Source organism: Urocampus carinirostris, chromosome 13 (genome assembly GCF_059441175.1).
Source record: "Urocampus carinirostris isolate Australia breed hairy pipefish chromosome 13, RoL_Ucar_1.0, whole genome shotgun sequence".
Classification (NCBI taxonomy): domain Eukaryota; kingdom Metazoa; phylum Chordata; class Actinopteri; order Syngnathiformes; family Syngnathidae; genus Urocampus; species Urocampus carinirostris.
The window spans coordinates 12057604-12079356 of NC_142361.1; the positions used below are offsets into that span (position 1 = coordinate 12057604).

General features: G+C 41.5%; 1 long non-coding RNA gene and 1 pseudogene across 1 annotated transcript in view; both read right to left on the reverse strand.

The window, feature by feature from the left end:
• Positions 1–4983: 4983 nt before the first annotated feature.
• Positions 4984–21753, reverse strand: part of LOC148353744 (uncharacterized) — a 42005-nt gene continuing 25235 nt past the window's right edge. Inside the window, exons 2-3 of the long non-coding RNA XR_015852420.1 lie at positions 5280–5404; positions 4984–5109 (exon numbers count right to left, since the gene is read on the reverse strand). This is a non-coding gene — a long non-coding RNA (uncharacterized LOC148353744). The remainder of the gene's footprint in view (positions 5110–5279; positions 5405–21753) is intronic.
• Positions 8243–8392, reverse strand: LOC148353745 (U2 spliceosomal RNA; annotated as a pseudogene).

Here is a 21753-nt window from a genome sequence, read left to right on the forward strand (position 1 = left end):
CCCACTTTGGGAACCATTTCTTTGAAAAAATAACCAGCCAGACACTCTGGGTGCTCAGCACCCCCAAAGCTCTGAACCTAAAATCGCCCCTGTTGATGTCACTAATGTTTAACAAACACAGGTGCAAGGAGTGTGTGTTTTTGTGTGCGTGTACATGCACGCTGGCGTTTAACATATCAACTGCAAACATGCCTCCTCAATTATCCGCTTTCATCCTGGGAACGGATGAAGGAAAGTGCACTACTGCAAAACGCCAGCAGATGGCACTGATTCCCAACATGTTTCTAGAACAATTACCTACACAACGAAGACAATGTGAGGAAAAGCGTGTTTTACCTAAAACATCTGTCCCTCACACCTTTCCTATGGCCATTTACTCCACTAGGTTTGTTAGCAAAGCCAAAACGTTATCAAGGCCAGGTTACTCACAAGTGCCCAGCTGTTCGACCTGCTGCTCTCTGGAAGGCGCTGCAGCACTTGTAGCAAAAAACGAACATTATGAGAAAAACCTTTTTCCTAAGATCCATTACCACTACGTTGCACACGGAACGCCCATCTGAAATGTTCACGAGCATAATGCATATGTGTAATTGCTCTGTTCTGTCATTGTGAATGCACATATATTTACTATTTACAATTTTGTTCTACTCCTGTATAATGACTATAAAGGCCATTCATTCATTTTTTAAATATCAATATTCATAAGTAATATAACATGTGCCAGTACTTCAAAACAGAAGATACCTTGGACTGATGACATGTTTAGCCCCTGAACTATAGGCTTATAGCGCCCTCTTCCGACAAACGTACACAAAAGTAGGACCAATCCACGAGGAGTCGAGGACTGAATGAATTGCGCATTAACAAACATAAACCATGCTTTTTATTAGTACCATTTCATATTTTAACATTTACCAAATTAGAAAACTTAATAGTCTTCATACAACGTTAGGGTAGTATTAAAGGCGCGGTCCCTCATTTCGGGGGGTCTTAAAAAAGTGGAAAATAAAATATTTTCTCTACTAAAAATGGATCAACAATTACCGGCTGAGTTCAAAAAGCACTTTTGCTTTTTTTGCCCAGTGTGCTCATCTGATTTTTCTTACTTTAAGTAAACTGTCCAGAGGGGGACACATTAAGAAAAATGAGTGGGGGGACGAGGGACAGGGGGGAATTTAATTCTCGTCCCCGCGTTTTTTTTGTTAGTGTACCGTGAAAATGGTGAAAGTAGAAAGAGGCATAATTTAAGTACAGTCTAAATGCCAAACCCCCCAAAATATGAAAAAAAAAAAAAAAAAAAAAAAAAAGAAGTTTATACAAGCTCGTCTAAGAAATGCACGCATAAATTGAGGAGCTTGACAGATGCTCCAATGATGACAAAAGCCAGGAGATGGCGGCAGTGAGTAAGAAAGGTCCAAAATTTGTACAGCACTTAAAGATATATTTGTCTGGCAAAGACATTCGGCCATGATGAGATTTTAATGAATACAAAAAAAGCTAGATAGTCAGACAATTGGAAATAGATTACCTGTCCTAATGGTTCATAGAACTCCTTGCCTTGCATTGTCTCCCTCTAAGCTTTATTTAGCCATTTGTCTTATACAGTAATTGACCAGTAAGTTAAAGCTTGCTTGTAATGGATTAATAGTGCAGCGTTAAGGCAGGGACAATGGCCTTCGCATTCCCTCAGCTTCCTCGTCCCTCCGTGTGATTGCTCCCAAAGGTCCGATCGGTTAACCCTAACCCTCTCTGTTTGCTTTCTAAACCGACGGAACGTAGTCACTGAGCTGTAAATACACACTGACCTGAACTAAGACTCTCATCATCTGTAAACTCATTCAACGCTGGGAGGGACGGCCTCCATCACTGAGAGTGTGAATGTGTGTGTGCTGAAGCGACAAACGACAGCCCCAATATGATCTCCCCATCAGCCCCTCGCAGGCCGGGAGATTGTCCCTGGGGCAAGAATTTATGGAAATGGCCGTAAAACGTGAAGACCTCAGTAATGGGATGTGTCGATAAAGGACCAAGCCCCCACCCTTTTCTCACCACCCCTCTCTCGCACAATCTATTGTCGCTTACCGAAGGAGACGAGTGGCCCGGCTGTAAGACAACTCACATCTCATTTTACCCATAAAGCCCTGGCGAGTCAACAACCATAAAGCTTCTATAAATCATCATCCAGGCACACAAAGAGGCAAACGCGAAAGGGGCATATTCATCATGGCCATGGCGGGCTTCATGCTTTTGTGCACTTGAATGGGTCAAATTAGTACTTTTTTTGGTGAGTGATTTAAGGCTTAATTTCCCTAATTATCATCGGGGGAGTAATAGAGGATTTCTATCTATTAAACACTTTGAACAATGGTGTGAAAGTGCATTTTAAAGATGCTTTCATAAGCATAATGGACAAAGCCTTTTGAAAAAGGAAGTGGCATTGAAATTTATTGAACTAACCAATGTATAAGTACAAAACTTTATGACAGGCACTACCGTATTTTCACGACTATAAGGCACACATGCTCAAAGCCTTAGTGGAGAACATTCTGGCATAAGGCGTCACAGTGTGGTGGTATATGCTGGGAATACAACAGCGGACAAGAGTAATCAACACAGCCCAGAAGATTACTGGCTGCTCTCTGCCCAGTCCAGAGGTTATTGCCGCCTTGCAATACTGCAGCTATCAACAATAAATAGGTCTCTCTTCGACCCTGCCACCACTACTTTGACCTTTTGCCCTACTTAAAACAAGAACAAACATGCTCAGGTATTGGTTCTTCCCCATGGCCATCACCACTCTCGAAAAGCGAGCAAAATCTTGATAAAGGTATATCCTTCCAATTGCATTGAAAAATATGTATTCATATCCCTTTTAAGGACTTATTTTGGGATTTTGTTATTGCTGATAAATGTAATTGCACTACTTTTTATTGCACTATTTTTACAATGCACTATTTGTCATCCATCCATTATCTGCAACACTTATCCACAGTAAGGTTGCGGGGGTGCTGGTCCCGGCTATCTTCGGGCAGTGGGCAGGGGACATCCTCAACCGGTTGCCAGGCAGTCGCAGGGCACGTAGAGACATACAGCTCACTCGCTTATTCACACCTAGGGAAAATTTGGATTGGTCAATTAAACTGACATGCATTTTTTTTTCGAAATGTGGGAGGAAACGGGAGTGCCCATAGGAAACCCGCGCAAGCATGGGGGGAACATGCAAACTCAGCACTGGAAGGCTGGTAGCTGTATTTGAACCCGTGACCTCATAATTGTGTCACGGATGCGCTTACCGCTTAGCTGCTCTGCCGTCCACTATTTTTCATTGCACCATTATTACAACTTGGGCAAGTATCCAAGTACTACTGTGTACATATTTTTGCCTATTTTTCCGAACTTCTTTTATCTTATTGTTCTAAGTTTTTATTACGTATTTAGCCTGGAGTGCCATGTCTAATCTCATTGCAAACAATGTTCATTACGTTCTTATTAATGAAAGAGACAATTCAAGTAAGATCAACATAGTGCTAATCCACATTTTCTTCATCCTTTGTAAAAAAAAAAGGTTCAGCTAATTGCAGATACAGTCGGTGTAAATGTTCAAAATGTTATACAAATTTTAAGTTGATTTCTACACAAAACATATGGTAATGATTTTTTTCATCATAAAACTCATAAGCTTATAAATTAATACAGAAAATTAGATACACAATTTTTGTAAAATGGCATCTTCACTCCATGTTTTAATTCTAATTCATAGGGTTTTTTATATTTAAATATTAACTTTAATTCTAAAAAATAACTTTCAATAGTTGTCCACCACCCCTCCAAACAGATCAAAGCCATTCATTATTGTAATTTTTTTTTTCTGATTCTAGGTACAAAAAAAACATTGTAAAAATAAACCAACTACATACTGACAACAATAAAAATACTGTGGAAAAAAAAAACTTATTTTCTGGGGCAAAATGCAAAAATCAATAAGGTTAAAGGTAATGGCTCCTTGCTATTAATTCACAGTCATAACTTATTAGGAGCCGCTAATGAGCAACGGCCCCTTGGGCAGATGAGCCTCTTTTAAGCTTGCCAGAATTATTAATGGAGGGCCTTTTCAAGTATTTAGTGAAGAGATGTTAATGACCATCGACCTCTCGAGTTTCACTCCAAGGCTTAACTGAACAGGATACGATTATTAGAAAGAGGGAGAGCCAATGAAAATGGAGCATTATTATCTTTGTAATTCTATAGTTAAGTTTATACAGGTAAATTAGTAGTTCATGAGAATCAATGAGTTTTAATGAAACTGAAGCAGCTCAATTACTGCACCCAAAACGCACATTGGGAACTAAAAAGCTATTCTTATATATTTATATCTATTTTTATTTATGCAATGTTTAATTATTTACAATGAACTGAAGTTTTTTGTGAGGTTTTATACTCACTGTAAAGATTTTACCCTTGCTGCTTCTGAACTGGACCTCTCCACATGAGCGGCGATGCAAAAAGCCGTCTGGGAGCAAAGGGTCCGCTGAAAGACGGGGAGCCCTCCCTCAAGGGACAGCGGCAGTCCCACACCATTTTACTGGCGCAGAAGGGCAATAAGAGCTAAAGGAACACAATTATACCACAATCATTTCCGATTCTCCGCTGGAGTTGTGGACCGAAAAAGCGCGGGGATGAAGGTCAAAAGACAGGCATGGGAACAATTTGGTAAATACACTTAAATGTCACTTTATTTAGGACACTTTTATATGATGGAGTGCAATACCTTTATATATTTTTAGGCCTCTATTAATGAAGCAGTGTTTCCCACATATAGGACTATTCTATCACGCCACCAGGGTTCAATTGCCCTTGCCAGAGTGTTATAAACCCGAATAAATAAAAAAAATACTACTGTAAAGCCCCATGTATGACGCGCATCTAAACTGAGTATTTTGCAGTAAAAACCAATGAGATGAGATGAGAAGTTGGAAATGTACCCTTAATTTTGAGACACTTTCTTTTCTCAGAGTAGTCTGAGCCTGGATCAATCATGATTTTTCTCCTACTAGGGTCACAGTTCTTGTTGGTTTTCCTCAGCCCGGTCTCCATTAGTTTTTCGTCCGTCTAAAATCACGCACATACACAAACACAGTCACACACACTACCTGCAGTGCTTGTTTGATGAAAAAGAACAATTAAGGCAGAAATGAGGGAGAATCATCAGGGGAAATAGCTGATGAAGACTTTATTGATTAGGGCAGCTCCACTGATCCACATCTCACTGTAGCAATTACCAGCCGCCACAGAAGGGGAGGTGGAGGTTGAGCTGATCCACAGGGAGAGCAGGGGGGTACTTGTGATAGTCACAGAGCGCGGGTCCCAATTTGAAGACCACCATGGGAGTGGACCATAAGTGAACCTGACGAACAAAAAGAGCAAAAAATGGCAATGGAAGTGTTAAATTCTTCAATAACTTAGTGATTTTTTTAAAGACTCCGTATAGCTTATGTCACCTTGATTAAAAACTTGATGGCTATCCTGGCTGACTTTCGCGTGAGAAGTGCATTATACACTGGGCTGGTCACACATAGATCTCATATTCATGGTCACACTCCAGAAATTTGGAATTTGAATGCATTTTACCAGGAACTCGTCTGAAAGAATTTGAGTTGCTTCGAACAAACCATTTTAATGCCAAGTAAAATGCTATTTAATTAATTGAGAGATAAATTGAAACCAATGTGCTTTGCTGCCATCTTGCAATATCTGTAAGCAATTTTAGTTCTTTGGATTCATTCAAACATGGAAAGTGTAACATGTGTCAAACAGTATGACATCTAAAAATATGCAGGGTGCATAAGAATTCAGTTAAGCAAACATCAGAATATTAGCTGCATTGTTCTAGTGACTTGATTCCTTTTTTCTTAAAACCCTTTTAGGACACAAAGCAAGAGTGGACTGTTGTGGTGGCCTTATGCTTCAGAGACAGGCAACACAATAAATCAAATTGGTATGATAAATTTTCCCTTTTAAAAATAGTGCAATATTGTGAGTTTGAGGACAGCACTTTATGAGTTTAATTTGGAAAATTAAACACTGCGCCTGTGGCTGTTAAACACTTGTTATTTAGCGAAAGTCACATCACTTAGAATTGGTTTTAAAATTGATCTTCACAGTTTTTACTAAATTAAAATTACCATGAGCATTTTTCTTTCCCAGGAGACATGAGTGTAATGTTTGCATTCAAACAGTTTAAAATAGTCATTATCTCATGTTTATTTAAGTCAAATTTGTTTATTTATCCATTGATTACAGAGTCTCAGGGGGCTGCACAGTCCACAATTAAAACATCCCCTGATCTAAAACTGCGGGGGCAAGGAAAAACTCAGAAACCAGGGTATGAGGAAATTATGAATCCTTGAGAAGGGTCCACACACGAGCTAATCCCCTTTGCAGAAAAAGCAGGCTGCAATAGATGTTTAATAAGCACCAAATCCAATACGAAGTTAATTATAATTATTACTTTTAGGATGAATACTAGTTTGTATAAAAAATGATAGTGCAGGGATTAAAGACTTTAATAAACTTAAATTGTTATGAGTTTAAATTGATAGCCCGGGGTATCTTAGACACAAGAAATCAAAAGCCAAAGTGAAATCCATACCAAATTGTGCAGATTGGCACTACTGTATTTATGGTGTCTATTTACAAACATGAGGAACAGAAGGATGCAGAAAAGAGGGCAAACCAATTTGGACAACACAATAATTGTAAATTCTTTGTGAATGAAGCAATAAACCGCCAACCCCTGCGACATGTTGGGACCGACCCCCTCCGTTTGCTCAGCCAAGGCAGAAGCGCATTTGTATTTAAATCTGTCTGCTGTCCCTTTGAAGAGCCCCGATGTCGTTGCAAGGGATGCCTGCTGGAGGGGAACGCCATTGCAGCGATCAATCGCATGCCGTTAGCTTTGCGGTGCTTTCGGAGCCTGAATGTCATCAAAGGTTATGGTGGAGGTAACAGGATGGGGACCTGCGTCTTTATCCCAGAGATAGCGGGTTCAGAGGTCAAATGCGGTATTTTATTAAAAGAGATGGCCTAATATTTAATCTGGAATGAAACTCAGAGCAAGGTAACAGAATGATGCGTGCAGAAAATCACGTTTTCTGCTTGCTCTTGAATCGATTGGGGCGATTTCTGGGCCCTTCCATTGAAAGCTACTAAAGCTTTCTCATGAAACCACCTGCATGGGGAAAATATAATACAATAACTGTTAATGTCAAATAAACTATTTCTAAACAAAATTTATAGAAAACATAACACTTTTTTGAGGGTATTAAAACACGTTCTGATTACATATAAAACCAATCACAAGCAAATAATAAAACGCAATGCCGTACCCATCTGTGTATAGGCACATGCCTTTAAGAGGTGTGGCCTGGTCAGTGTAGTGAGGTCCGTGTCTGGTGATGCACAATCAGATTTACAAGTAATGAACCTACGTCATATTCATAATTTGCCAGACAAAGAAATATATATACCGTAAAATCCGGACTATAGAGCGCAGCTGATTATAAGCCGCACCCACCCCTTTTTAAGTTATTTGCCACTTTTGTACTTACACAAGCCGCACCTCTGTACAAGCCGCGTGCGCACGCATCAAGGCTTGTGACACAATCACAAGCTTAACCCAGACCAGGCTGTAAGCTCCACGATTGTAACTTTTTGGTTTGAACAAATTTATTGACACAGCAGACAGACAATGTGAGGTTTGAACAACCCTTCTCGACAATCTTAACAGCAATCAAGCATATTCACAATTTCATTATGTCTGGCAATATGACGTTTTAACATTTTTTTCTGACATTTTTAACATCTTTGTTAGTGTCAATAGATCTGTCCAGGCCAAAGTCCCGCGATTGTTTTTTGGTCCGAACAAATCCATTGACACCAACAACCCCTCTCAACAATCTCAACAGCAATCAAGCATATTCACAATTTTGTTATATCTGACAATATGACGTTTTAACAATTTTTTCCGACATTTTCAACATCAATTAAGCAATTTCGTTATATCATATCCCAACAATATGAGGGGGGAAGATTTTGTAAGTTTATTGTTCTATATTCTTTATCAATTATCCACTATCCGTTATCCATCAAATCATAATACGCTACAAAGCCAAGGGGCCGAGACACTTGCTCTCAGCCAAGAGGCTGAGTCAAGGTCCTAGCCACAGAGCCAAGCAGCGATCAGTGCGAATGCATCGTTCCCGGAGGTACTGCAATACCGGGCTGTTGCGTGGAGTGGACAGAGCAAGCTCTTATTCCATCTCCCGATTGCAAAAATCGAAGTTATTAGTAGACAATCTTAGAACCACAATCGGCATCATGAATGGAAAATTATACCCGTAATTAACGTATGATGCAGACTTGTAAAGTCCGGGTCCCGTTGAAAGTAATCCAAGGAAACAAAATGTATATTTCCAAAGTTAAGGGTGGCTTAGGGTTAAAAATATATATATATCCAATATATATCCACTATTGTCCGCTGCGACAACAGACAGATCTACCGGTAACTCAGCTTTACCCCACTTCCCATCAGCCCGCGTTTGCTCTGCCCCTTCTTTTTGATTCGCTCGTAGAACACATAACAGAATAAATCTCTAAAATAAATACATTACAAAAATATACAGTTGCAAATACATATTATACATGGTTACACATATTTACGAAGAAAGACTGTACACCGAGAGAGTTTTCAAAGCTTCAATAATAATAATATAACTTTCATCCCAAACCGTTCCTTTGAAAGGTACCAACACGCTAGTAGGATCACGCTCGCAATGCATCAAACGTGTCTGTCAAAAGAAAGCATCCCATAATTGTGAAACTCACGGTAGATCGTCCTCAACTTCCTCCTCATAACTATCGCCATCGAGGGCGTCTTCCTCTTTTTCGGAACGTATCTTTCCTTTACAGACAATGCATGCATAAACTTAGAGGTTGCAGTCTTTCTTGGCGCACATATTCTACTGGTCTTAATCTTACCTTTTCTACTCCAACGCCGCTGGTGGCTGTTAGAAAAATTAAATAATTGGCCGCTTCACTGAATAAGCCGCAGGGCTCAACATTTGGGAAAAAAGTAGCGGCTTATAGTCCGGAATTTACGGTACTGTATAAACTGTAGTAAAGAAAACCACTCTTTTTTTCTCACATAAACTTTTAAATCAAGTCTATGTAAATAAATGGAGAAATTGTCCACATGAAACAAGAAAAAAAATTACTGGATTTCCTGCCTTGTTGTTTACTTGCCAATACTGTCACTAATTCTGTTGTTTCGAGTGGAAGTGTGCGACAAATCAGAATATTTGGTCTCACTATTGCCCTATGCCATTAGGCAATACAATTGCGTGCCTCAATCTGAATCTACAGACGCCTAGTACAGTTCTACGTTACCAAGGGATTGTATTGATAATATTCATTACATAAAGTCTAAATTCAGCAATTAAAAAAAGAAAATCCAAACATTGTCCAATTAAATGAGAATTAACTTTAACACTACTGGTAAGATCTTGGGCCTATCGCTTTTATGAGTAATATGAAATTGACCAGTACTTCAAAACAGTTACCTTGGACTGATGACATTTTTGGCCCATGAACTACAGACGCTGCCCTACTTACGACCATTTGACTTAAGAAAAACGGTAGATACGGAAAAAAAATTCGGGATGTCAAAAAAATCCGTACATTGCTGTAATTTGGATCTTGTATTATGTGCACTTGTAGTGCTTCTTTCCGCTGTGTGGAGGTGTGAGAGATCACCCAGCATCAAACCCGGAGAAGAAATCTGGCTTCCTCTTCCTAGTTCTTGTGTAAATATACTGTACTGAATCTCCAGCATGCTAAATTGACGTTTTTATTGTTTAATGTCTCGCGCATCCATTCAATATGGTTGGTGTAAAGTGTAAAGTGGCGAACTGTTTCTTTTTAAATGAAAGTGGAATAAAAAAGCTTGATGCGGTTAAGAAAATGGTCAGAAGGCTTTTTTGGGCCACGTTTTACCACGGAGGAGGACCTCTTGAAGCTCATCTTCCAAAGGTAAGTTTAACTCAACCTTATTTATCTTTATAGAGCATATTATTTCATGAAATGTTGGGACTTCTTATGATTATGGGCTATACAAATAAACATGACGTGACACGACTTGACGGCATTTCCCTTTGCACGGTCGCTGGCACACGTATGGCAGCAGAGTGGTAAGTGCATGAACCCCACAGTTCAGAGGTCCCGAACTCAAATCCAGCTACCAGCCTTCCTGAGTTTGCATGTTCTTACGGGCACTCAGATTTCCTTTCACATTCTCAACACATGGATTGCAGGTTGATTGGTGACTCCGAATTGTTCCTACCCGAGCGAGCGTGTGAATGGTTGTATCTTTCCGTGTTCGCCCTGGAACGGGTTGGCAACCACTGCCCATAGATGGCTGGGGCTCCAGCACCATTGCGACCCGAGGATACATGGGGCAGAAAATGGATGGTTGGGTGGCATTGCCACACAAGAATGGAAAACCCAAGAGTAAGATTGAGTCCAGATGGAGACGGAAATCCTTGAAATGCTGTTGATATTCCATGTTGTTCTGGGAAAAAACTATGAGTTACTTTTTTGTGTGCAATTTTTACATCTGAATGCATGTGAAAGATGGTCATATCTAAACTCCCTCCCTCTTTTCTTGGGTTGACAGACAGATAAACAAACATATATAATTTATGCTTTTTATATACAGCAGATCCCGAACAAAAACATTATTAACACCCTCCTGATTTCCTGAATTTGAAAACCATGTGCACCGTATGGCAAGGGCACAGTGTGGAAAAAAGTGTGCTAATGGGTAACGGCGAAATACAAAGGGACAACCACAATCTGTTGGTGCACGAGATGGAGACGAATGGAGTTTAATCCGTTTGCCTTCCCAGCCACCGACATGTAAGCTCCTCTTTTCTCTACAACGATCACAAACAAGCTCACCACTATTTATACTTCCTAATTGTAATTAGCAGGAATTATCAATTACCGTTAGTGCCTAATTGCCCTTCATAAAGACAGCTCCCTAGGTTTAAACGGCTCCATTTAAATAATGTAACTAATAGCTCGCACGCCTTTACATCTTCATTGTTTCCGTGCGCGAGCGGCACCACGGCTTCGCTCGTAATTTAGTGCTTGGGCGAGAGGAGGAGTGCAGGTGGCACTGTGCGTGTAATTACTTTTAATGAATTATGATGTGACCTTCTCAGAACAATGGCTAATCAATGCCTGCGTTGAGTGACAGTACGACCGCTGTGAAAGCCAGCAATGCTAGCAAGTAGGCCTGTGTAGTAAAAAGTGGGAAAAAATATATATCTGTACCGTGTATTCGGGACAATGAGGCACACCTAAAAATTCAAATTTGGCCAGAAATGTAAAAGTGCGCCTTACAACCGAGTACACCTTATATACCGTAAAATTCAGACTACAAGGCGCACCTAATTATTAAACGCACCCAGTACATTTTTAAAATAAAAAAACATTTTGCAAATACATAACCTGCACCTGACTATAAGCCACATGTGCCCACACTGAAACATGATATTTACGAAGAAAAACGGTACAAAGAGTTTTAATGCCATACGGTACGTTAACCCCTTGACGTTCTGACAGCCAGCCGGTGGGCCGTCAGACTTTCTATAAACAAATATGTGTCTGAACAATGTCACCAGTCACTGAGATACCACATATTATTGGAAAGCTTCAACTCTTGGGATTCAAAATATGATTATCATTTCAGAATATAACCGATCAGTTCAAAACAAGATACTCGAAAACCATAAAGCTGAGGAAACTCAAACTCACCCTGGCCGTCTTCTACTTCTTTGAATGTCCGCAAAAATTGCTTTGTTACATCAAGGACAATCCATCGAATTTAACCGTGTAAAATATTTATTCCAAAACAAACGATAATGCAGACAGATAAATAGAAATCCACCTAAAACATTTCTGCTTCATTGGACGTTGCTTCTTATAATCCTTTCGTTTTGCCACATTATTTTCATTTACAAAAAAAAATGCATAAATTAGCCGCATCATTGCATAAGCCGCAGGGTTGAAAGCATAGGAAAAAAGTTGTAACTTATAGTCCAAATTTTACGGTACCGCAGGATACGGCGGTTTCAGTTGGAAATGCATACAGTAAATATAGGTATCCGTTAACATACAAGGTTTGACTGTAATACCGTATTCAAGCAATAATTGTGCAACATTTAATCAAATCGATAAATATCGCTAAAATAATTGGAAAAACGTCCTATGCAACGAGAACTGGCAGTCTAGTAGCAATGTGACAGCGCTCTTGCCGTCACTACCCGTGTATAATTCCAATTGCATACAATGTTTTGAGATTTTTGTCAGTGGCACATATTATTGCATTGCATTAAAATATTAATATGAACCCGTGCACATTAAACCTCTAGCTGTAGTCTCAATTTCATGCACCTTCTAGCCCGTGCATGTATGAAAAATATAGACAAAAGACTATTTATGGGGGTACGGCTTATAATCTGGTACGCTTTAGAGTGCAGGAAAAAGAGGTACATAAAAGCACCACATATAGAAAAAGGGGTTGCATTACATTGTAGGAGTCCACATCACACAAAAAGACACGAGATGAAGACTTCAGGCACTACAACCAAAGATTAAGCCGATTGCAATCATGGGGGTGATAGATAACAAATCAGTGCTAGGGGATGGCAGTAGTTGATAAGCGGAATGAAGAGGTCACAAACAGAGCTCAGGGCAAGGTCACGGGGCGCCCAGTTTGTAACCAGGAGGATCAGGTGGAGCTTACTTGGAATTCTACAATGACACCATTGTTGGCGTGCGAAAAACCAGGCGATTCTGAAACCTGTGGCCGGCAAGGTCGGGTCACAAATTTTCAAGAGGTAACAAGCACTTAGGTTAATTTGGTGGTCAGTGTATCATCAACACAACAGCTAAGAAAAAAGGCCTGATTAAAAATTTGTCTGTGAAAATACCGGGAACCATAAAATGAACGTTTGAGGAACATTGAAAGTAAAAAAAAAGGGATAACCGATCAACATTCATTGTGAAAAGTACATAATTGATGATGAACTTAGATGTCACCTCCGAAACAACATTGTACATAAAATTGAACTCCAGGACACTGAAATTACGTTGTGTACAGGCAAAACTATGATTTTATTTTTTTCAAACACACTCTAAAAAATGATTTTTAATTTGAAGGCAAATGCAGGTATCAATAACAATCAAACAACACTAGCAAACATTTATTTCTATTCAATTAGATTTCTTTGATGTAGATTTCAGAATTCACTTTATTTTCCTAAACCTGATTAATATGCCTGGGTATACATTTACATAAAATCTCGTTTTTACTTCACGTGTATATTTACAGTCGTATGAAAAAAATGGGCAGTTCAATCATCACAAGATTTTGTTTTATAAATCATTTGTGGTTGGGGACCAGCGATTTTTCTTAAACATGTCATAGAACAGACATTTACAGTGAAGTTTCAGTAGATATTCTTCATGAAAAAAATGACAGCCTCTAAATACTTCCCGTAGCTTCTAATGGAGGTATGGGTTCTGGATGAAGGTATTTTTACGCAATCTTCTTTAAAAAACAACTCCTGTTCAGTAAAGTTTTGTGTTTTCTGTGCATGAGCAGTCCACTGTAAATAACACCACAGACTTTCAATAATGTCTAGGTTTGGGGACTGAGGGAGCCATTCCAGAACATTGTACTTGTTCCTCTGCATGACTGCTTTAGTAGAAAATGAGCAGTGTTTAGTATCCAGGCCCTGCACAACTTCTACTTTGTCAAAGATTCTTAAACATTGTTCGTAAGTATTTGTTGAAAATAACGAATTCATGTAGCCATCAACTTGAACTGGCCACACAGTCCCTTGTATGATGGAACTATCACCAAATTTGACTGTAGGTAGCAAGTGTTTCTCCTTGAATCATGGATTCTTCTTCTGCTATGCATACTACACATTGTTATGTTAAAATATCTAAATTTAAGTTTAATCAGTCTAAATGAGGCATGCTAAAGCAAATTTGGAAGTAAATCAGCCGCTTTATTTTAAAATAAAATGTTGTGTGTGTCATTTGGTGGTTGTTCACTCATGTGGTGGAGCTGTATGGCTAGTGAAAAAACTGTCAATCTTGTTCAAGTTGAAGGCCGCATAGAATTAACAATTGTCGAGTTTCTTACATCACAACTTGCTTGGCTGGAAGTGAAGGCTTTGTAAGCAGTAAGAACAGACTTCTCTTAATTCCTAGAATAATTGTTCCTTGGGTGCCCTCACCAACGTTGTGGAAGTGGTAAGAGGAAGCTAAACAAGACAAAGTGGGTAGTTGTTAGATAATGAGATTGGGCCTCACTTATTTCAGCATTGATCCTTGACACAGGTTTTAGTATAGTGCCAAAATTTTAACAGTAATCACTTGCTGTATCGCGGTTTACTTACCGCGGTTTTGGTACATCGGGAATTTTAACTGCGTTTCATGTTCTGCATTCTGACCGGCTAAACAGTTGCCCCCACCCATTTTCTACTTGTCTGCCTGCGTGTTAATGATGTTAGTGTCTGAGTTGCACACATATGTAAAACAGCTTGACGAACATACATTATGTATACGGAATACTTTTTCAACTTCAAGTTTCTCTAAAAAGATAACAGAGTGGATGTAACTCAATTTCTTGCGTCTTAACTCTGAAAAGACTGAAATGTTAGTTATTGGTCCATCTAAATGCCGTGAATTATTCTCAAAAACTGCAGAGTGACTCAGTTAAAAATTTAGGTGTCATATTTGACCCTGATCTATCCTTTCAAACACCTGTGAAGAAAATTACGAGAATTGCTTTCTTCCATCTTCGCAACACTGCTAAAACTCGTCCTATGCTGTTTCAGTCGGATGCGGACATTTTAATTCACGCGTTTGTTACCTCCCGTCTCGATTACTGTAATGCACTACTCTCCGGTCTCCCGAAGTCCAGAATCAAGAGTCTTCAGCTGGTATAAAATGCTGCAGCGAGGCTTTTAACTAGGACAAGAAAGTCTAAACACAATACGTCGATTTTGGCTAACCTGCATTGGCTCCCTGTTAGCCTAAGATGTGATGTCAAGGTTCTCTTGGTATTATACAAAATCATACATGGACTTTCTCCCTCATATCTTTCAGATTTGATTTTCCCCTATGTTCCGGTCCGAAGCCTTCGTTCTGAAAGCGCTGGTGATCCCAAGAGCCAAGAAGTGTTCCGCAGGTTTGAGAGCGTTCTCCATCCGGGCACCGGTGCTGTGGAATGCTCTTCCCCCTAACATCCGATCTGCAACCTCAGTGGAAATGTTTAAATCTAAGCTTAAAACACACTTCTACTCTATAGCAAATGAATAACCTGTATTTTTTGTTGACAATATCTCTGTACTATTTTAATTGCAACATCCATTGCAGCCTGGTCATCCTGAAAGGGGGATTAGCACTTGTGTGGTTCCTTCTCAAGGTTTCTTCATTCTCCCCATGTTGAGTTTTTCCTTGCCCTCATGTTGGTTTCAGATCAGGGGATTGTGTAATAATAGTCTGAAATAATAGTCTGTGCAATAACCTGTGCAGCCCTTTGAGACTCTTTGTGATTAAGGGCTATACAAAAAAAAAAATGACTTGACTTGACTTAAAAGCCATCATCTTGACAAAACTTTCTGGGCCGACAAACTAAGGGTGGATGGGCAGAGGAAGATGCTTTCTATCGCCAACAAAGTTGGACTTTTCCAACCGCTAATCTTCCTCTGGAGCCACATGTGGGTCTTTCTTTGGCAGTCCCTAGTGGCTTCCTGGAAAAATATATGGTTCTGTAAGACAAAACAGAACACATGTTTTCTAATGAATCTAAGCAAATACAGTACGCGTTTTCTTTTCTATTTTATAGGAGGCTTTTCATTTTTTCCAGACGTATTTTTTGTTTTTGTTTCTTCTATGGTCCAATATGAGTTTTTTTTAGTCTAATATGGTCTTTTAGGGTTGCCGGACGGAAGGCAAATGTAGTTTTCCATATTGTTCCGTCTAAAGTATGACCAAGTATCATGTTAAGTTAAGTTAATAGTGTCCTTAATCAAAACGGTTGTGCAATAAAACAGCTAGATTGTTTAAAAAAATATAATCTAACAGTACAGAAGTTATATGTGAAAAAAAAGGTTATAAAGTACAGTACGTTCATTGGTTAAACGAATGTTTGAGCCTGTAAACTGGGTTTTGTTCTTGAGTATCAAATTAATATATAAAAGTATCTACTTTGTTTATGGACCGCAACCCCTGTGAAAATTGAAGGATTACAGTATTTATTACTTTTGCCAAAGTTCATAATCTTTTCAATTTAGAAAAAATTGTAATTGTATTTGGTTGAATTTTTAAAATTTTCTGTTGTGTAGTAATATTAACAAATCTAAAATGCATGCCTTGGCTCAATTAAGAAATATTGCTGGAATTTAAAATAAGTTTTTCTCCTGGCTGTGATGTTCACAGAAACCTGGTAGCAAAGATGACGTGGGGTGGTGAACCGACCTTTACCTTGTTCTGATGGGGTCGAGTAATGACTGACAGCGTCCCTCAGCGTAATTCAGCCCCGCCTTCCCTCTCCATCGGCCATGCGATGCCGTTGACCCTCTGTACAAATCACCGCCCAACTTTCCACATCTGCTGCCTGTCAGCATCTGCCAGGCGCATTCACCCGTCCCGCACATAATGAAAAACTCTCATTACTCGCCTCCACCCAACAGGTACACAAACCGTTAGGACAATTACCGGGCAATGCCACTGACCTTGTTGTCTCAGAGAGTCACACCAGCATGTGAACAACGGCGGGTGGCAGTAAGACTGGCAGACATCATAGACATCTGGTTAATAGATTTTGAACCTAATATATATTTAACTGGATTCAAAGATCAACAGACATTCTTTCAGATTCATAATTTGAGTAATCGTAAAATAGAGCTAAATCCTATTCTGTTTGCGCAGGGTTCACAAAGATGACGCTCAGTCGACATTATAGACAGAAATCTATACTTATGGAGCACATAAAACTTTTTCAGGATGATGCTTTTAAAACCAAAGAATGATCTTTAGCACATGGCCTTCCTAAGACGTCCCTATTTAGAGTTTTGAGGAATATTTTTTTATCCCTCCTCGTGTTTGTTTGATTCCAGGAGGGAGGTGTCAGGAGGACCAGAACAGAGCAGGAGCGCCGATGAAGTGGCTTGATGGGTCATTACTTTGGAGAGATAGGACCAGTCCCGACCTAACTGATCCCACTCGAGCCGTAACTGACTCACTTGATTAGCCAATTTCGCCACGTCGGAAATGACTTGCCGAACTGCACATTCTAAAGGGGGATTGGGCTGCTGGTTCTGGCTTTCATAGTCGTCAGGGGGCAGATGTACGAACGCGGGGTCCATTCTGGTCTGAGGATTCTGTCAGGAGGACCAGAACAGAGCAGGAGACCCCAGAGCGTTCGTACAATTCTTTATTTGGGGAAGGGTAAGGGTTAGCGGGAGACGTGATGACCGTCGAACGTCAGCAGCAGCAACGCCGTAAAGACACCTTCGGAAGACGTAGCCAATCGTAGCGTGGGACGGAGGCAGGTCGAGTTTACCAGGACTGGAGAGAAGATCGTAGCGTGGGACGGAAGCAGGTCGAGTTTACCGGGACTGAAGAGAAGATCGTAGCGTGGGACGGAAGCAGGTCGGATCGGAGGCAGGTCGGATCGGAGGCAGGCAGGCAGAATCAGGTAAACAACAAGGCACATGTAATCGGGAGAGTCTTACGGGGTACAGAAGTAATCCTCAGACAACCAGGTCTCGGCGTAGCGTGCTTAAAAAGGGAACATAAACCAATCAGGAAGCGCATTCCTGCGCGTCAGATGATTACCCCAGGTGGCTCCACTTGGGTAATCATGACAGAACCCCCCCCTCAAGGGACGGCTCCAGAAGTCCCCCAGGAAAAAAAAAAAAAATAATCCAAGACACGTCACAGGGAAACACAGGTAATCGGGGAACTATGTAACAGCACAGTACCTCTCAGAATCTCTCCGAATGGAGGGAAGCCCCCTCATCAGCATCAGAAGGGGCGGCAGAGGGTGGGTCCGGAGGGCAAACAGGAAGAATCAGGACCGGCGATTCAGACAGGACAGGCAGAATCAGATCAGGCAAGACAGAGGCGGAGACAGGACAGGCAGAATCAGAACCGGCAAAAACAGGACAGGCAGAATCAGAACCGGCAAACAGAGCAGGCAGAAAGGACAGAATCAGAACAGGCAGTATCAGGACCAGCAGCGGAGTCGGACTGGCAGGCCGGAGAGTCGAAGTCGGACTGGCAGGCAGCGGAGTCGGACTGGCAGGCCGGAGAGTCGAAGTCGGTCTGGCAGGCCGGAGAGTCGGACAGGCAGGCAAGGGAGTCGAACAGGTAGGCATGGGGGTCATTGCGCAGTCATAAGGCCGATGGGGTGGCAGGGAAGAGGCCTTAGCTTTACTGAAGACCTCCCGTAGGTGGTTGTAACAAACTGGGACCTTGGACAGATTGGGTGAAGCCCTTGTGGAAGTAGAGTGACCCGGGTCAGGAGCGGCTCGCAGACAGGTTTGGTGACAGTCCATGCCCCATTCCAGTATCGACCCAGTGTGCCAGTCGAAATGGGGGTTGTGTTGGACCAACCATGGATGACCCAGAACGAGGGGTTGGCTTGGGGAGTGAAGTAAATGGAATCGGATCTTCTCTCGGTGATTTCCAGACAACTGTAATTCTGTGGGTTCAGTTATTTGAGACACTGTGCCTAACAGGTGACCATCTAAAGCCCGAGCTGATACTGGATTAGGAAGGGGTTTAACAGGTATCCCCGTTTTGCGTGCGAGGGACAGATCAAGGATATTTACCTCAGCGCCAGAGTCAATCAGGGCTGGGAATGTCTGCGTAGAATCGGGGAGGAAGAGAGAAGCCTGGATAACGGGTCTAGCGTCTTTGGGAGCAGATACAAGGACCGAGTTCAATCGGACGCCCCTTACGTCCGACGAGCGTTGGCCTTTTACCGGACAGGTGACCACGCGATGTCCCTTGCCACCGAAGTATAAACATAATTGATTAACAAACCTTCGCCGGCGTTCCTCGGGGGAAAGAGAGACCCGGTCCACCTCCATCCTTTCTTCGATGGGGATGACCGGGACCTGGTCCACCTCCATCCTTTCTACGATGGGGTTGAATGGAACCCGGGGGCTCGGTACATTATTAGCTTCTTGAACTTGCCTGGTGACGGACTGGCTGGGACCCTCTCTCTCTCGGCGTCTCGCCTGAACTCTACGGTCGATCCGGGCGGTCAAGTCAATAGCTTCGTCAAGTGTTGCCGGAGGAGCGTGGGAGACTAATTCATCCTTGAGATAACCGGACAAACTGTGGAGGTAGGCGTCGACCAGCGCCTCTTCATTCCAATCACTTTGTGCTGCTAGCGTACGAAAGTCGACAGCATAGTCGGCAATGGAACGTCTCCCCTGGTGGAAGTTTATGATCGAACGGGCGGCGTCGACCGATGAGGAACCAGAGTCAAAGACCTTAATCAGCTCTTGAGCCAAGAGGTTGAATGGTTTGCACGCCGTAGCACCTCTCTCGTAGGCGGCCGTTCCCCAAAGACGCGCTCTTCCCGTGAGGTGATTAATGGCAAACGCTACCTTAGCTGCTTCTGTAGCAAAATTGCGGGGCTGGAGATCAAATATTAATCTACAATTTACTATGAATGGGCGGATCTGAGCGGGATCTCCCCCAAACTTTTCTGGCGCGCCCACTCGCGGCTCAGCGAATCCTGCGCTGAATGAACTGGGAAAGGCTGAAGGTGGCCGGTCAGTGTTGGGCGCCGATGAAGTGGCTTGATGGGTCATTACTTTGGAGAGATAGGACCAGTCCCGACCTAACTGATCCCACTCGAGCCGTAACTGACTCACTTGATTAGCCAATTTCGCCACGTCGGAAATGACTTGCCGAACTGCACATTCTAAAGGGGGATTGGGCTGCTGGTTCTGGCTTTCATAGTCGTCAGGGGGCAGATGTACGAACGCGGGGTCCATTCTGGTCTGAGGATTCTGTCAGGAGGACCAGAACAGAGCAGGAGACCCCAGAGCGTTCGTACAATTCTTTATTTCGGGAAGGGTAAGGGTTAGCGGGAGACGTGATGACCGTCGAACGTCAGCAGCAGCAACGCCGTGAAGACAACTTCGGAAGACGTAGCCAATCGTAGCGTGGGACGGAGGCAGGTCGAGTTTACCAGGACTGGAGAGAAGATCGTAGCGTGGGACGGAAGCAGGTCGAGTTTACCGGGACTGAAGAGAAGATCGTAGCGTGGGACGGAAGCAGGTCGGATCGGAGGCAGGTCGGAACGGAGGCAGGCAGGCAGAATCAGGTAAACAACAAGGCACATGTAATCGGGAGAGTCTTACGGGGTACAGAAGTAATCCTCAGACAACCAGGTCTCGGCGTAGCGTTCTTAAAAAGGGAACATAAACCAATCAGGAAGCGCATTCCCGCGCGTCAGATGATTACCCCAGGTGGCTCCACTTGGGTAATCATGACAGGAGGAGGTAGGTTTTCAAAATAAAGTCTAAAAATATTATGAGTCGTTCCTTAAAGCTTTTAATTAGTTAACAGCATGTTCTGGGAATAAATTAGCTACAGGCAATATCTTTAGGAAGGCTGAGGTGGTTTACCATCATTCTTATACCCAAAAAACCTGATATTAAATCCATTACAAAGTTAAAGATAAATTATTAGAAGGGATCTACACTTGAATGGAGCACTGTTCTCCTGATGATAGTTCGTCATCATTGGGGAAACCTACTCAAACCATTCCACATTTGCTTGAGGAAATCAATTGCATGCGTGTTAACAGGGACGAAAGCTGGATTTGCTGGATATGATAGGCTGCGAAGACACTCAGGAATAGGCTTGTCTACACATCTCCTCATGATCTGATCCGTGTCCCATTTTATATTCCACTCAAAGAAGTAAGGTAATGAACCTAAGAATGCACTTAAGGCCACTTCTGAATATAAAATAACACAGAAGTTATATAGTTATGACTAAATATATGAAGAAGTACTAAATGAAGGAATTATATACAGTAATCCCTCATTATAAAGCAGTTCACGGTCTTGCTGCTTTACAAATTTTCATCATGCATTGTGTTCTGCATTCTGATTGGCTAAACAGTCCCTGAAAGAGTAGGTAGTGGTATAGAAAAAAAGGAATATATGATTGAAGGTACTTTTATTTGTTAAACAAAGGCTCGGACCTCAAAAACTGTGTGTTCTTTGGTTTCAATGTGTCAGAGTATTTCATTGTATAAAAAAATATAAAAACAAAGGTTTTTACTTTACGGATTTTGCCTATCTCACGTTCTATTTGGAACATAACCCTCATTATAGACATTTGACATATTTGATGTAATCATGACTTCATATGGGCAGCAAAGTATTTCAGTTTTACAACAGGTGCAACTTTTAAAGAAATACAAATGTTCAGAAAGTTCTTTTTTATGAGTACTAATATTTAAATTGAGAAGTTGGAAGCTCTAATACAAAATTTAACGTACCCGAACGCAAATGTTTTTAGCGCTTATTAGTGACAAACCATTGAGGAAACATAAATGTGCTTTTACTGTGTAATAAT